Source organism: Mustela nivalis (assembly GCF_964662115.1).
Source record: "Mustela nivalis genome assembly, chromosome: 14".
NCBI classification, from domain to species: Eukaryota; Metazoa; Chordata; class Mammalia; order Carnivora; family Mustelidae; genus Mustela; species Mustela nivalis.
In genome coordinates this window covers 38990828-39008375 of record NC_139033.1, presented here as the reverse complement: position 1 = coordinate 39008375, position 17548 = coordinate 38990828, and the positions used below count along the sequence as shown (strand labels likewise).

Genomic DNA, 17548 nt, shown 5'->3' with positions numbered 1-17548 from the left:
TGCTCTGTAACAACAGATTTCCTTTTATAAAAATGATTTTTACACACGCAAGTCTAGAAGACATAAGCATGCAAAGGGTTTTGTACTGAGGACCACACACAGTTCAATGTGCCGCCTTCATAACCTTTTCTTTCTTCAACAAACATTTATTGATCTTCTTTATGTACTAGGTGTTAGGGGCTCCAAGATCAGTAAGAAGCCCCTGTTTTTCTGGGATGTGTAGTCATGATTACAGTCGTCTCAGGACAGGAAAGCCGGAAGAGGCCTCTGAGATCTCCTGTTAACTCTGTATTTTATACACGGGGATACCAAGACCAAGAGAATTTAAGATACTCATGCAATGCCACGCAGGCTCAGAACTTCTAACTCCTGTTCATGGACCTTTCCAGAAAGCCCAGTTTTGCCCACCAAAGACACAGGTGGGGAAAGTAGAAAGAGCACAGTTTAGAATGAGGGGGCCTCAGAGTTCACCCAGCTTGGCCACTAACCAGCTAGGTGTAAGCACACATAGTAGGTCAGCATTTCTCTCAGGTTCCCTCAATGGCTTGCTCAGGATACTGATGGTCAGGCTTCTGCCCTGGAAATGCTGACTTGGGAGAACTAGATGGAGGTCCACACCTCCCATGGATCTCATTTTGAGAAAGCTTACAGAAACATTGCCTCAAGCGAGCTCTAGCCCTCCAACTATAAGAATCTTTAAAGTAAAGTGAGAGGCAGTTGGGTGGCTCAGTCAGTTAAGGGTCTGCCTTCCGCTCAGGTCATGATTCCAGAATCCTGGGATGGAGCCCCACATCAGGATCCTTGCTCTGCGGGGGAGTCTGCTTCTCCCTCTGCCCCTCACCCTGTTTGTGCTCTCGCTCTCTCTCTCTCTCTGTTGCTCTATCTCTCTCAAAATTAAATAAAATCTTTTAAAAAATAGAATAAATAAAGTAAAGTGAAACCAAAGAGGGTACAACAAAACAAACATTGATGGGTACTAGGACTCTTGCCTCTAGAAGGAAAAGCTCCTCCTGAGCTCTTTCTGTGATCAATATTCTCTGCCTGCTGGTCTTCTGAAGAAAACCACTCCCAGCTCCATAGAGGGCTCCTAAAATTCACAGAAACTTGCTGTTACCTCAGGTCATGCTAGAATGATTTTATTCTGTGTGAATTTGGGGTATATAGGAACATGTGGAAAAAACATATATTTATATATTTGTATCTCGCGAGAGAAACAGATACACCTTCACCAAAATTTTACCTGACATATTAACAATATTTGGGGGGAATGTTGTTGTTATTGAGCCTAGACAAACAAAAGTTGTGCTTATATTTCCTCTTCCGTTTCCAAGGACAATCGTTAATGTTTAAATACACTATTCTGAGAGGCCAAACACTCCTAAGAAAAATGAAAGCCTCACACACACACCATTGAATTAAAATCAGAAATGACAGCGCAGGCACAGATCTGTGAATCCTGTTCACAGGTTTTAGACTCACTGATGGGTCTGAATTTAGCCAATGTAGCAACCCCAGACGGAGGCTTTCCTCGGGGGTTCTTAGCCCGCCACATCCCTCTGCGAGAAGGGCTAAAGCCACGTCAAGATCAGACAGGGCGCACTCCGTAATGACGATGAGATAATCCGCAAGCTTTGTTTTATTGCATTTCTTTGAGTCACAAAATTAAAGACAGTGGTTTCTGATACAAAGGAAGAACTGGCTGGGGACATCATTCTGGAAATGTCTTGGCCTGAAATATCTGGCCAAGCCAGGTAAGGGGCTGGACAGGAAAGTCAGAGAGATAGAAGTCACTCAAATAATTCAGGAAAAACCGCATTCCGGATGCCTGAGGGTGTGCGTGTGTGCACGGGGGTGGTGTATGTGACTTTTTAGTTCTGAGTTTCTTCATCCATGAATCCATCCGTAAATCTAATTGTTTCTTCTCCCAACAAATAATTAAGGACTTTTTCCTCTGTGCCAAACACAATCTGGACAAGAAGCCAGAATAAAGAGATAGTCCCTTAGTGTGAAGAGGTTATCACTCTAACCATTATTCACTTTTTCTCATCAGCAAAATGGGCCTGGGCCTGAGAGGGAGGTAGAATGAGTAAGAAACCAGAAATGGCTCTACTCCCAGCGCTGACCCTTGCTAACTCTGTAAACGGCCCTCAGTTTTTTGTTTGTTTGTTTGTTTTTTGCCTATAAAATGAAGCCATTTCAACCCTAAGGATAGATTATTCCAGGTGATACAGAGAGCTTTGCAAAGAAGAGTTCACAAATGTTACCAAACATAGAAGAAAATACAGTCAATGTCAATTACTTTCTTGGGGTAACGTGGCAGGGTCATCTGCCCTGGGAAGAATGGGACCGTTTGGGTTGTCAGAGTGGGGTTTTTTCTTCCTCCTTCTTTTTCCTTCTTTTTCATCTTTTTCCTTTTTCTCTTTCTTTTCTTTGAAAGGAGAAAGGACATGGGTACGTCATCCTTCCCTTTTCTTTTTGTTTTTGAAAGAAGGTTCTCTGCACCCCCCCTGCTCTGGTATTACAGACCAAATCCCTGGTTCATCTCTTGGAGGATAACAATGAAGTTATCCTCTGAAGCAAGATAAGTCTTTGGGAGCCGATTTTAGACTTCAAACCCAAGCAGAAGTGGTAGATTTAAAATTCTGAGCCCAGCACAAACCTCTTCATTTTCAAGTTCATTTACCCTTGGCAACATGCAACCTCCTGTTTACTATGAGGGAAAAAAAGCTTTAAAAGGCTCATTTAAAAGGCTAAGGAGCCTTTTGGGATCTCCACAAGCTCTTTAAAAACATATTTTGATGATACAAGTGTAAACAAATCAAAAGCATATGGATTGAATTTCCCTTAAATTACACAGGATTTTTTAAATGATGGGAGGGTGGAAATGTGTTCGGAAAAATATGTTTTTGGTTTTACTGACTCAGAAACATGCGAAAGAGCTGAAGCTTTTGACAGACCCAAGATGATGGCAGGTTTGTCCATCATCTGTCTTTGAGGGGTCTATAGTCCTTCACAAGACTTCCCTGGCTTTGTACCCAAGGAGGAGAGATTTCCATTAGTGCAAACTCACACAGACAGAAAGACCAAAGCCACACACTGAGTTCTACCCTTCCCTTGAGTTGAAGAGTCTTGTTTCATGAAATTTGGCAGCATGGACTCCCCTTGGACCAGTCAAAGGGATTAGTGTTCATTTTATAAAATGTAAGTCTATACAGGGCTGTACAACCTGGACCCAGGGGCTAACATCAGCATCCAGGCTGACCTTCGGCAGCTCCCAAGTGGGGAGCCACCCCAAAGCCTTCACCCCATGCTTCCCAGAGAACCCTGGAGAGGCGCATTGTCATCATCACCCTTTGCTTACCTCTCGGCCCCAAGGCACAACACGCCAGAAAAATGAGGGTTGACAACCTGGGCCACTGCCTCCAAAGTGATGCTCATGCCAGAATTTGAGAATAAGGGAACAGGGCCAAGAATAAGCAGACAGAGAGAAGGGTGGTGTGTCCTTATGAGCATTCCAGCCTCATCTACAAAGCAGAATGTTGGGGCCTCTCGTGGAGATGCACCTGTCCAATCTAGTCCTAAAGGGAAATGCCCTACGAATCTCTAGACGTTTGTCCTGCTTTCTTGCTTTCTTTGTCTGAGTATACATAGCACCAGAGTTACAGCAACCCCAGAGAGCTTCTGAAAGATTCAGGAAAGTACCAGGTGGGTTTGAGGGACCAGGAGCCCCTGAAGACCTGTCCAGTCACCTGACTCAAAAGCACCAGCAAAATTCCTTCGAGGCAAAAAATAGCTTTACTCCCCCACCCACATGGAACTGACTGGGCTGTTTTGAAGAATGTTCAATTTGGAAAACTGAGTTGGAAACAAGCAATTACCTGAGAGTTTGACTTACCTGAGGTCAAAAGATACTGCATCATTGTTCTTTTTTTAGGAAAACCCACAAACATACTCAGTGACTTTCTTCCAAACAGACCCAGAAAAGTTCATATTACACCCCTCTTTACCCTCCCCCCTTTTATTTTAAACTCAGAGCCGTGATGTGAGAAAGTAGTTTGGAAAAATAAAGGGCTCACTCATAAAAATAGCTGCTACCCCCAATTGTGCCTCTAGTTCCAGAGACTTCTGTCCCCTTGCTACAGTGGTGAATGCCTAACCAGTACATAATTTTAACAGCACAATTGCATTGCCTAGGCAGCTGTCTGCCACACCAACTCTTTATGAAATCCACCCACGCCATTTGACTCAATTACCTCCTGCAGCTGCGAATTCCACAGGTCGACCACACTCTGCATGGAAAAGTATTTCTTTGTATTTGTTCCAAATTTATTAGCCATTTGAACCATGCCTTTTAGTGACTTGTATATTTTTAAGTGTTCATATATCACCGTTTTCGGCCCAAGTCCCGTCGGCCTGCATTTAATACGCAGCTCAGAATATTACACTCCAGTCTTCAAAGGATCCATTCTGAAGCAGACCTGCGTGTTGACCTCCCCTTGAGCTTTGCTCCGAGTTCCCCAGCCATGGACTTGCTCAGAGCCCATCAGCCCCAAAAATGTGGGATCACAAGGCAGAAGAGGAGAAAAGCCCTTCGGGGACCAGGGAGGGAAGTGTTCAAACCTCCTTCTGCTAGAAAGGAGTTGGGACCCTACCTGTATTCAAGGACATCCCTAAGAGGTGAGTCCACTGTTTTATACATGAAGATGCTGAGTCACGGAGAAATGAGGTCACTTCCCGTAAGTCACAGAGGTTCTCTACCCCAAATCCGCACCAAATCTCCACCATAAACATTCTAAAGACAAGTCCACCATCCTAACCCCTACCACAGGAGGGTCCATGTAAGAAGAGAAGGGCAAGATTCATGGATAAATAAGTTAATGTGTCCTTGGTCCAGTAGGAAGAGATATTCACGGCTCCCTAAAGTTAGATCCCTGAGCAATGGGTGCCATGCTTCTCTCCCTGACGAGCACGGGAGAATGCGCCGTGCACTGTGGAGAACCCTGGAAGTTCCTCTCCACTACTGTAAAAATAGGCCTCAAAACACAAAGACAAGCATGGACTTTCAGCATCTTTGTTTAGCTTGACAAGCGATGTCCTGGGCCATGTCTAAATTCTTGCCTCCTCGTCATCTGCGTTCTGGTGAAGCCACATCGAGGCCTCTCTCCCCCTCAACCCCCAACCTGAGGTAGCCTCAGTTCCCATTCAGGCCAGGCTTCCTGTGACTTCCCCTGTGTGCTCTCTTCCCTCAGTCCAGTTCTACTGGGAATGGAGGGAATGGGTGAGACGGCCTCCACGTCTCCATGCAGAACAGAGATAGCACAGCCTTCACTGTCAGGACTTTGTAATTCCAGCTTCTTCCAGATTGTGACTACAGGCGAGTTCTTTAATCTCTGAGAGGGATGATTCCTCTGCTCTGTCAGTGAAGAAAATGCCGAGCTCACGTGGCTCTCACAAAGATTAGCCATGATGCGTCCAATGAGCCTGGCCCCATGTTCAGCCCATAATAGGTACTCAGTGCGTGTCAGCTGCTTGCCTTTCGCAAATTTATGCTATATGTGAATAAGTGGGGAACCAGGATGCTAAAGATATAGCAGGCTATTACAGCCGACTGCTTTAGAAGGGGTGGTTTGACTTAACAGCCTAGTCTTAAAACCAGGTGTAGCGGAGACAAAATCCAGAACTTAGGTCTATAGCTTAAACCTTTATTCATAATTATGTATGGCCCAAGATTAACTTATCATGGCATATACAAAAACAGAGCTGCCTGATTAACAGAAAAGAGAGCTTTGTGCCAAGACCCCTCCCTCTCACAAAAGAAGAAGAAAATGCCAGTTGGAAGTGAATTTAATAACGACATGTTAAGTTGGGCGCATCTGCTTCCATTCCATGTCAAGAAATTACAGTCCACGCTTGCATTCAGCAATTTATTCTTTTTCTAAAAGTTTCTTTGCTGTCATGTACAGGCTATGTTTAGGGTTTAGTGTTTCAAGATGGTTTTACTGTAAAGGGAAATGAAAACAACTATGGGATATAGAGAATCTATTGATCTTCAACATCTCTGGGACCAGAATTTCCTCTGCCTTTTCAAATAATGCAATTGTCATAGCCACTTATTTTTTTCCTTCAAATTCTGAATCAGGGTACTGTTTTCTGATGGTAAATTTAATGGCCCGTTGTCAGCAATTCAGAAGAGCATTGAAATGTTCCCCAATAATATGGACTCAAAACAACACTCTACATTCAAAAGGTCTTTAGTTCTGGTGTCTAACATCCACTCAAGTAGCCCAAGTGGCTTTGGGCGAGTCACTGAACCACACTGATCCATCCAGATGGATCACCTGCAACAAGAGAAATCTGGAGCACTGACCACACCAGCTAGCCTACTGTTGACATTCTACTCTCTGTAGGATGCTATTTGTAAGACAACCAAAGTTTTACAATTTCTTTATTCCCGGCCATTAGAAATCAAATAGTTCAGTTTATTTTATAAAAGCATCCTTAACCCAGTTTCCTGTCTATTTATCCCCTTGGAGGGGAAGATGGTGACATTCTTATATGCTCAAGGAACACCTCTATGCAATCGTATATTTGAATTTAGATTTAGATGCTGACTTTGGCCAAATATGCATTAAAAGTAGGTAAAATGATAATGCCTACCTGACCCATCTCACAAATTGCTTTTGAGCCTCTATGTGCTCAGCTCTGGGCGAAGAGAAGACTGACACTCTGCCCTAGTACTTGCCAAATCGGTCTGGACACTCTCTGCCCATCTGTTTAAAAAACAAGAACAAACAGATAACTGAGAGATAATTTGCATACCATACAACTCACCCACTGAAAGTGTAAATTCAATGTTTTTTAGTCTATTCACAGAGTTGTGCAATCATCCTCAGAATCACTTTTATAACATTTTTGTCCCTCCTAAAAGAAATCCTGTACACATGAGCTGTCCCTCGCCATTGGCACATACACACCTTTCTCCAGCCCGTGGTAATAGCTACTCTGCTTTCAATCTCTAAAAACGTCCCTATTTTGGACATTTCCTAAAAATGGAGTCATACGGTATACGACCTTTTGTGACTGACTTCTCTCCTTCAACAAAATGTTTCTAAGGTTTATCTATGTTTTAGCGTGCATCGGCACTGATTCCATTTTATGGCTGATTAATAGTTCATACTGTGGATATACCACATTTTACTTATCTACCCATCAACTGATAGACATTTTAGTTGCTCCCCCCTTCTGGCATAACCACTGCCAAGAAAGCTCATGGACAAGTCTGCACATCTAGTTGTACATCGACAAAATTCTCTTGCTTTCAATTAACTTGGAAGACCAGCTCCTCATTTTCTACACAGTCGCCTGCTTTTCTGCATTCGCTGATGTTAGCACCTTGTTCCAGATACTTTGACCTTTCTGATGTCAGAACAGTCTCTTCACTTTGCATTCTACATTGAAATGGTTGTCAAATCTTTCTAAATATCTAGAATGGGTCTCGAATCCATTCTTTCTTGATGGTTGTCTTACAATCATGACCTCATTTTTCTTACTTTCTTCTTCTCACTGAAAACTCTCCTCACCATTGACTCGTTACCCAACTACAAGCTTGGGTCTCTTCTTTCTACTGTGAAATGTTACTTCTAGTCATCAGGTATTTAAAAAGTCTCCATGATTCTCCACTGAAAGGTTCACTACACTGAGTTCTTTACCAGATACAAAATTTGCAAGCCACAAACCTGGGTACCTAAAAACTATAAATTTGATTATTTTTCTATAAAGGAACTTAAATTATCTTTTAAGACTTTGTGTAGCCTACTGGCAAGATACTCAATCCAGTTATAGCCAAGTAAGTTCAGTCACTTCCGTGATTTCTCTGTGCTTTCTCGTTTGAAATTAACATTTCCCAAGATGGCCTCCTCTCAGCTCTTCCCCTGAACTGGGTGAGCGGTGGGGATGAAGGCATCCATATCTACGAATGAAGAGGAACCCACATCCAGTCCTCAGGTGACCTCTCTTGTCTGCAAGGATGTCCCCTAGCCCATCTGCTCTAACCTCGCCAATACCCCTCCTTTTTGCCTTGCCTGCGTCCAACCTGTTGACAGTCAGTTCTGCCGTCCATCCACACCCCATGCTGACATGGAGGGCTTCTTCTCAAAGCCCCAACCCCCTTCAGACATTCAGGCAGAGAGTCACTTGCCCACTTGTCTGGGATTTTTGCTATCCAGCCTAACCCCACTCCAGGCTGGTGGGCAAGGAATAGGGCCCCTTCTCAGAGAAAGAGCCACATGTCAGCTGTCTTTTCTCTCCCTCTAGCTTCTGCTCTACCAGTTCAGACAATCTTTGTCTAGTCTCTGCAGACAAGCTAGTTGAGCCCTTTATGAATTTTCTTTCCAATATGTTTTTTATATCATAAATTGAAGGCTTGTACTCCTTCTGCTGTTTTGTTTTCCAAAACACCCAGCTCTTGCAAATTAGGAGCCTTGGCTCTCCAGGCTATTATCCCCTCTACAAGCTTCCAGGGCCCTATCTGAAAGGGCTGGTTCTCAGGCTTGCTTGAACCCAAAGCTTGTGTATGCCCTTAAACACTATGGTGTGCTGCCTCCCAGGTTCCAAGGGCTGGGACTCAGCAGCCAACCATCTCAGTCTCTGCAGAGCCTGTCAGTGTCCAGGGAAGCAGCAAGGAGCTGCTGGCCAGAGAGGCTCCTCCAAATCCATGAAAGTTGTCTCCCTTTTGTCTGAGTCAAGATAACATCTTACAGGCCCTGCCCAGCCCAGCCAGGATTTCTCATTTTAAGGGCCATGGCTGGCCCCTGACTTGACGTTTGGGTTGTAACACACACTTCCGGTGGGTCACCAATGTGTCCAAAGAGGTCTGTCATTCCTTAAGGCTCTTCAGCCCTAGGTCTGCCTCTGCTGATGCCCCTGCAGCTGGACACGGACCCTGGAACCTGGACCTTGACAGTTAACCTAGGAAAGTGGAAGCTCACAGGCATGTGGAGTCCCTTCTCAGGAAAGACAGGTAGCAAAAATGCACCATAAATATTATGCACATTTGAGGGAAGAAAAAGAGGAAGGCAACACCATAAGAACCTAATGTTTCCACTAGGTCAAAAGTAGAATCCTTGTTCATTATCTGTCCTGTGATGAAAGTACCAAATATATAGATAGCAAGGAACGATAGTCAATTTCATAAAGGGTGTGGGTGGGGGAAAGCCATAAAAGAGTTTTTGGTTTTGTTTAAATTGTCTTTTTCTTGCTGTTAATGGAAAAAGGTAAAGGCTGTAATTGCCTGTGATCATTGTTGTGAATTCAGAAACTCAAGCTTCTGGTGAAACTGACTTTCTGAATATCCAAGTTTTTGCTGCTATCTTAAAATGGAAAGGATTTGGATTGATTGGAGGCAACAGAAAAAGGATTTGAATTTTTTTCCCCTCTGTGTGTCCTTCTAACTTCTAACATAATTGAAAGATGAATTCATTTGGCGAGAAGTGCCGCTCAAATTCAAATTTGGTTCTTTCAAAGAAAGAGATCAAAACTGATTTTTCTCTGGAGTTGGAGAATAATGAAGCACAGAGAGGATATGTTTTGCATATTTGTTTGCAAAAGACACAATGTTCTTATGCTTATATATATATATATATATATATTTTTTTTTTTTTTTGTCTTGAATGTGGGTCGTTGTAAAAGGAAAGTCATTGTGCAGGATTACTTCATTTGGTTATATCCCTTTAAAGACTTAAAGCAACTGTCTATCCATATTATCTGGTGATAAATCCTCTGAAATTCCCTGCTAAAACAAGTCCCATTGATAGCAGATAACCCGGGCTCAGCCTTCTTAAGTTTTATTTCGATTAATCTCTGATTCATGTTAATGATCTTTCAACTGTTTTATTCCTTCTGAGGCTGAACATTTTTTTTTTATCATCTTAATGTGCTTACGGCGTACCTAATCCATCCTTTTCTATCCTTGGCTGACCGTTGTCTACACGATTTCTGACATGAAATCTCCTTCCCTTCTGCACTAGCTACCTCCCCTCCCTCTGTATCCTTGGGGAGTTCTCTTGGACCGAACACTTCGGGTGCTTGATTTCAATTTCCATAAGTTTCTAGTTTAAAGATATCACTTCATTTTTTTTATTTGTTGCTGTTGTTGTGTGTGTTTATATATTTAATATGCTCATTCCTGCATTTGTATTTAATTGTTGTTTTCCTAAGGGACCACGTTTCTTCCCAATTGATTTCTTTTTTTCTTTCTTTTTTTTTTTCTTCCCAATTAATTTCTAATGAACCCATTTTCAGGGGCATCTGCACCACAGAGACAGCAGCTGATTTAGATTATGCCTGAATTTTCTCAACAGGAACTACCATTGACCTAAGCATCCCTTTCACAACACTGTCCCAGGCACAAGAACAAGCCAGTGGCCATCCCGGCCCTCAGCCTTCTTGGCTTAGTGAGCTGCTACTTCTAATTATTTCTAAATTACTTTAATTGCTTGAAGCCATTAAAAACACACACTCAACATTTGTGCATTTTGAAAGAATTGCCAGAGTCTCCTCAGACCAACGTTTCCACTGACACAATATGACTTAGAAGAAACATCAAAGGCTTGCAAACGAGACCACTGAAAGCATTCTTGCTTCTCCACCCATCAGGGCTCTACATTGTCTGAAACAATGTGATTTCCAGAAGGAGCTGGCTAACTACAGGCCCTTCGAACCCTATCTAGTAAGGCTGGCTAAAGCAGAGACTTTAGCTTCTGAAGGATTTGAGGGTTTGCTACTTTCAGGGAAGAAAAACATGGAGCCCCTTTGTTAAGACAGTGGTCTCATTAGAAAAAAAGGTAATATGGTTGTGGTCCAAAATCTATACCGAAGTATTGGGTTCACAGAATCTCTAAGGCTTTGAGGGAATGTCAATGTGTCTCTGAGAAGATGTATCAAATTCCAGTATAACTAGCTTAGGGTGATTTAGAATTCAGAAAATAGGATATATTGTGCAAGTACATCTTCCAAATCTTCACGGAAATTTCAGCTTGGCTTAGCTAATTGTGGGGAAGGATTATGAAGGAGAAATGTCATATCCCAAACATGTAGCTCAATACTTGGCAGTAAGTGTTGGTCAAATGAGCAAATGATCGAATGATTGAATGAACTAACAACTGAAAACGAAACTAGTCATGTATTTCTTTCTTCCTTCCCTCCCTTATTTAATGTATCAGTATACCTTTCCTTACCCAAGATTTAGCTTTCTACCAACACTCTGGACCCCATCCACTCCTGCCATGTTGGAGACCTTACTCCAAGGACTGATGTTTTTTTCCCTGCATCATCAATAACTATCTTTCTCACACTTATATTCTGTGAATATACCCCCTTAATCTCCCTCACTGTCACTGTCTTGGTTTGAGGCTCCATCATCTTTCAATTTAAACTATTTCAATATTTACCTAACAGGACAACAGCTCTGCAAACAGAACCAGGATACAGTTTCTCTCTTTGTCCTGTCAGCCTTGCGTCTTCAGTGTTGAATTCATTCTTGGCAGATTCTTCCCTTTTAGTCATAAGATGGCCGCCAGTGGTTCTCCTAGTGTTTCCTTCTTTGTCGCATCTAGCAGGAAAAAAATAAAGCATTCCTTCCAGTATTTCAAATAAAATAAGGACAGACTTTTCTATTCCAGGTATTACAAACACCTGTGAAGTCACTGACCTCTATTTCTCTGTTTTGTCCATCCTTGAATGAATCACTCTATGCCCAAGGAGGGAATAGAATATACTCATTGGTTTAAGCCAATCAGGTATCACCCCTATAACTGGAGGTGAGGACAATTTCAACCAAACTCAAAAGCAGAAAAGAGAGGGAAAGTGAATTTCCAAAGAGAAGCTGGGGTATGACGATAGATGGAGGGGAGGATGCTTGGAAGGCAACTGAAGTTGTCTAGTGCATGAGGTCAACAGTGTGGAAACAACAGCAGGGGCTAAGACTAAAAATTTGTTCACACAGAAATGGAAGAAGGAAGATCAGAGTCGTGGCCAGAAAAGTTAGTAAAGGCAGAAAAATAATAATAATAAAATAAATAATAATATATAAAAATATAAAATAAATAATAAAATAATAATAAAATAAAAATAATAAGATTCCAACTGCTTATTAGCCAGAGCATGAAATAAGTCAAGTTCATAAAACTCAGCTGAAGCACGAGATACCTGAGCTAGTTAATCATTAGAATCACCCAGAGGAATTTCCTGTTTAATACAGACTCCTGGGGCCCCTGCGTGGTAGAGTCGCTTGAGCATTCAACTCTCAGTTTCATCCCAGGTTGTGATTTCCGGGTCGTGAGATTAATCCCCACATCTAGCTCCACACTCGGTGCGGAATCTGCTTAAAATTCTCCCTCCCTCCTAAAATAAATAAATACATCTTTTTGAAAAATAAAGATTTCTTTGTACCATCTGCAGAGATACCACTTCAGCCAACCTGAAGCCCTTAAAATGTGGAGCTGCTCTGTGGAGGACGGGCTAGCCTTCGGAGCAGAGGGGTCGAGCTATGCCGGAACTCGTGGCTGAAAGGGCTGGCTGAGGAGGGAAGGCACCAGTTCAGTTCACCACAGTTCTCCTAGCCTGTGGCGGGGGTGTGCAAGGTGGGCAGACTTCTGCTTTTCTCTCCACAGCAGCAGGTCACCAAGCCACTTGTGAAAGGTCATCCACGGTTGGCCTGGCAGTCACGGCTCGTCCAAGCTCACTGTCTTTTTATTTCCCAGGTACATGGTCATGACAGCTTTGCCCAAAAGGGGTGAATTCAGAGCTTCTCATGAAAACATGCACTGTGACCTGTAATTTGTCAAATATATCAATATTTTCTATCCCGTATATACTTATAAACTGTGTTAGGCAATACCAGCTACTTACTAATGAGTCAGGATATAAACTTTCACTAAGAACCTACAGCATTCCATGAGATCATTTGCCCCTTATTTCCTCTTTTGCTAGATAGGGCCCCACACTGTAGTAAAAAATAGAAAGAGTCGAAGAAAGCAGGGGGAGGAGGGAGCTGCCCAGTATGATCCTCAACAACACTAGTGTCTGAAATCTATCCAGTGTGTTCTCACTTCCTCTCAACTTGAGTGAGCCTTCTCAGCCCCTGATACACAGTAAAGGAAAGATTAAGAAACCTGAGGACTTGGAGGAGATTTTCCTGGTTCAAAAGAGCAGAAAGAAGGAGATCCCGAAAGAAAGACGAAGACTTTTCTGGCTCATCCTCTCTGCCTTCTGGATCAGCCTCCTTAGTCCCGGCAGGGTGGGAGCTTGCAAGATAACGTAGATCCTGCTTTCCCCTTTGGGACCCCAGCGTGCTTCCAGCCTGAAATCCTCCAAGAGGAATCCAGTTCCCTGTAGACGGATGAAAGATGAGAAACAGTAGTTCTCGGGTGGATTTACTTATGCATCTGTTCCAAAGCCAATTGTTTGAAGATTTTTTTTTTTTTTTCCTTTAAAGGTCCAGTACATCTTTGGGCTTCTGGTCTTCCATGGGGAGGAATCCACCCCAGCCAGCCCCAGTGACTCTGCACTAACTTTCTGTTCTACTGAGTCCTTCATTTCATTTTGGCCAAAGATCAGCATTGATCTAGGTTGTTGCCAGCTGTGGAACAGCTGTGCAATTCAAGAAAACCACAGCGGGCTCAGGAGGCTAAGAGACTTTATTAAATCAAGGGGGGGGGTAGGTTGGGAGTTCTTTCTTTCCCCCTCAGTCTCCCCTAAAATAATTCTCCCCAATATTGATGATGTGGTATAGGGTGAAATTCAGGCTTCACACCTCTCCAGGATTTAATTAAAGAGTTTTATTTCTATAAGGAGGAAGAAGCCAGAGGGATAGAAACTCGCTCGCTCCGTGATGGGGACAGGCTGGGGAAGGGGGAAGAAACACGCATCATTCTGGCATCTGACAAGCTTCCTGAGGGTAATGTCTCTTCTCCCGAAACTCGGGGACTAGAAGGGCCTCTTCAGTAAAGGGAATCTGAGGACCGCCACCAAGGCTCTTCAAACGGCCACGACTTCCTAGCTCGCAGACTTCCCTCCTGAATTAAAAAAAAACTCCTCCAAAAGTCCAAAATGCATGAAAAAGTTATAGAAAGAGTCTTTCTAATACATTTGGAAACAACCCCCTGAGGATATGTTTAAAAGGATTTTTTATTTGCAGTAAGTTCTACAGAAGGTGAACAAACGAAGACTCTCTCTGCACCAGTTCCTAGTTGCCTAAAAGGAAATAAAACACCTAATTCCTAAATCCACGAGAAATGTGTTCATTCTGCAGAAGGTAGATACTCAGCTGATTTTTTTTTTTTTTTACCTTGACGACGCTCTCACGGTTGCAGTCAGCACAGTCGACAAGGGTTTTCACCCTCAAACCCCACCTGAAGTGAGAAGCTCTGGCTAGATGTGGTTCACCACCTTTGAGCTGTGTCATCGTCCCCTCCAAGACCTACGCCACACTGTCACCTTAAACGCTGGCACGCTGAAATTCTTTCCCGCTTGGCAGTGTCTGATATGAACATGGAGATCACACAGACTAGGAGATGCAATATTTACTTAGTGTGAGGTGATGTCATTCATAGGGGCCGCTGTGGGCTCTTCAGCTGGAAAAGAAGGGGCTGGCTTCTCAGCGTACCTGGCGCTGGCCCGGAGCTGTGTGTCTGACAAGAGGGCGAGTGACATTAGAGGTGCGGACAGTGATGGCGGAGGAAAGGCATGTCGGCTGGTCCCTGTGGGAAATAAGCCTGTCACCTGGGACTATTTGGGACTCCTTTGTTAATCAGTCTGCATCTATTTCAAGAAGTTTAAAAAAAAAAGCAAGCACCCATCTTGCTTTAAAGATCCACGAGGATTTTACGAGCGAGATGGACATATGCTGAGCTGTGGCTTCCAGTTCATTTTACATTTGGTACAATGATAAATTCATCTTTTTCTTGTTTTGACAAGTGAAATTTTGGGTGAACAGAGGGAAAACAGTAGTGAATGTCTATGTTTTTAGCCTGACGTACAGGCTGGAGGCAGTTTCAAACTTACTATAATGTATTCATCTCTCTTTACATAACTTCCCGGTGTTTTCGAAAAGAGAGTGCTCAAGCAATTCTTCAAAGAAAAAAAAAAAAAAAAGCTCCCCATAAGTTCCCGAGTCAGCATTTACTTTTTACTGAATGTGACTTTAGTTGATGGCCCCAAAATGTACTACTTATCAAATGACAGCAGAGGCTAGCTGGCCACAGCCGTAGGGACTAGGGCATCTTCTGCAGTAAATGAGCCATTTTGTACTCTTTAATCCTGGTTCCAGGGTGACCATGGATGGCTAGGTACTTTGAGTGGTCTATGGGTGGGTCATGAACGTGCAGGTCAGTCCAAGAATCCAGCCGGACCCTTACCTCGCAGCCTCCTGTCCTATCCCACTTCTGAAGTACTCCGACCCACCTTCCGGTCTCCGGCAGCTTGTTTTTTGGACCCACAGATGTTCATCAGGCCTGAGGCATTCATTGGAGCGAACTAAAAGGAGTCGAGGATTTCATCTCGTGGATGGGACCCCGCTCTTTGTTGCTTGGAGCAAATGTTGCATTGCATATGTGATGTGTCTGTCCTAAAGCTTCTTGGGAATGAATGTAGGGTGTGCAGGCTGAGCCGATAACCCAGGGAAAAGCTACAGCGAGGTCTTTGGGGCAAAGCTAGAGGTGCAAAGCTGCAATCAGGGCACAGGGGGGCGACAGCTACCCCACAGCCAGGTGAGAAAGAAATCTACAAGGATAGCCCCTCTTAAGGTGGTCTTCTGGACTGAGCTGTGACTGGGCCAACCCGACATCCTGGAAAGGGAACAGGGCTGATGATACAAACCATGTCCCATAACTGACCAAGTAAGAAATACACAGGAGCAGGTCAGAGGCGGAGAGCTCGTCAAGGGGGCAGCCCACCGCAAAAGAGGCGGTAGGCCTCCTTCGATGGGCCTAGCTTCCTGGACCAGCCTGAGAGTGACGTCCAGAGTCCCTAAGAGGAGGTGGAGGCGAATGCCCAGGCATCAGCAACGCCCAAAACCATGTTGTCAAAGCACTGGTGTTGAAGAAGCCTGTGGCTAAGCCTAGAGCTCTCCTTCCGAGCAGGCTGGGTGGTGCTCAGACTGCCCTAGGGCAGGGTGTGTTTTCCAGGCCTGGGGAGAAGGAATTCAAGAGCAAGGTGGAACTGAATCCTAGACTTGCCTGGCCGGCCGGCTCACAAACCTCCTCTGGCAGGAAGTTATCCTTCTTTCTCCAGAGATAAGCTTAGGGAAGCTGGTTTTTATTTGTTTGCTGTTGATCTCTTTGGGCATCTGTTCTCAATGCCACATACCCAAGCAAGACTGGCTCAAAGCTGACAGAAGAAAGGACATTATTATCACCTTTACAAAAAATTTCTCCCTTCTTTGGAGCTACCTCTTGCCCCATTATTCACTGTGTATTTGGAGGGTGATGGAGAGAGAGAGAGAGAGAGATTGGGGTAATAAGTGGGTCGTCTATGATACGGAATCTGGCCATCTCTTCCCCTTGCCAGATCTCTGCCCCACCTGAGTCATTTATCCTGGCTCTGAATAAGTTGCCAAGATCTGCTAGATCACTCAGCACACATTCTGAAAATTAAATTCATGCCCCCACACATACACACAGATGTCTCTCTTCCTCCCTGAACCCCTACGCATATACTTAAACACCCTAAGTGCTTCACAAGGGACAAAACAACTCTGGAGAGGGATTTAGTCCATTCCCCACAACCAGTTATGGGGCTACAGGTAGCCTCAACTTTCTTATCATCTCTATTTTGAATATTGAGCCTGAGCTTATCTGTCTCTAGCCAAAAATTGGCTTTCAACATCAGTTGGCATAAAAGAACTCTCTGAGAGACCCAGTTGCTATAGGAAGGAGGGGACCTTGGGAGGAAAATTTGACTTCCACTAAGGCCATGAGGCTCATTGTCAGCGGGTGTTTGTAATGCGGGAAATTCAGAGCAGCTTCCCTTCTCCCTCCCAGCACCCCATAAACGTACATACACACAATGTCCAAACCCTCACGCAGAGCCATATTTGAATCCTGCTCCCCATTCCCCCATCAGTCAAGCCCATGCCCAGTGCGTCTCCACTGAGCCTCCGCACTGACTGGTGCCTGAAGCCCACTTCTGTTGGATCACATCAGGGCAGGATCCCTGTTTAGCCTGGATGCCCCCTGCCACCCGCAAAGGCATACCTGAGACAAAGCTGGCGAGGAGTTCATTTGGGACAGGTCCACAGGGAGCAGTGGAGTGAGTGGTGGGGGAATGAAAAACAGAAGGAGGGAAAGACAAAACAGAGGTGATCTAGAGAGTGGGCCACCCAGTGATCTAGGACGCGGGCATTTGATGCGGGACAGTGCTGAAGAGAGTCCAAGCCAGCCACCTATATGTAGACAGAAGAATCAGCATTTGTCCTCGAGCTTCTGTCTCCTGTTAGAAAAGGGGTTTCAATGCCTTGACACCTCCAGATTATTTTTGTGTGAGTCATAAAGCC

The 17548-nt window shown here is 44.0% G+C and overlaps 1 long non-coding RNA gene across 3 annotated transcripts in view; it reads right to left on the bottom strand.

Annotated features, from left to right (window-relative positions):
- Positions 1-1654: 1654 nt before the first annotated feature.
- The window catches only part of LOC309848279, a 37853-nt gene continuing 21959 nt past the window's right edge, over positions 1655-17548 (bottom strand). Inside the window, exons 2-4 of one of the 3 annotated variants that reach the window (XR_014302937.1) lie at positions 11448-11608; positions 6658-6799; positions 1655-1967 (exon numbers count right to left, since the gene is read on the bottom strand). This is a non-coding gene — a long non-coding RNA (uncharacterized lncRNA). Of the gene's footprint in view, positions 1968-5800; positions 6800-11447; positions 11609-17548 lie in introns of those variants that run through there. The other 2 variants (XR_014302938.1, XR_014302939.1) reach the window with 2 other exon arrangements.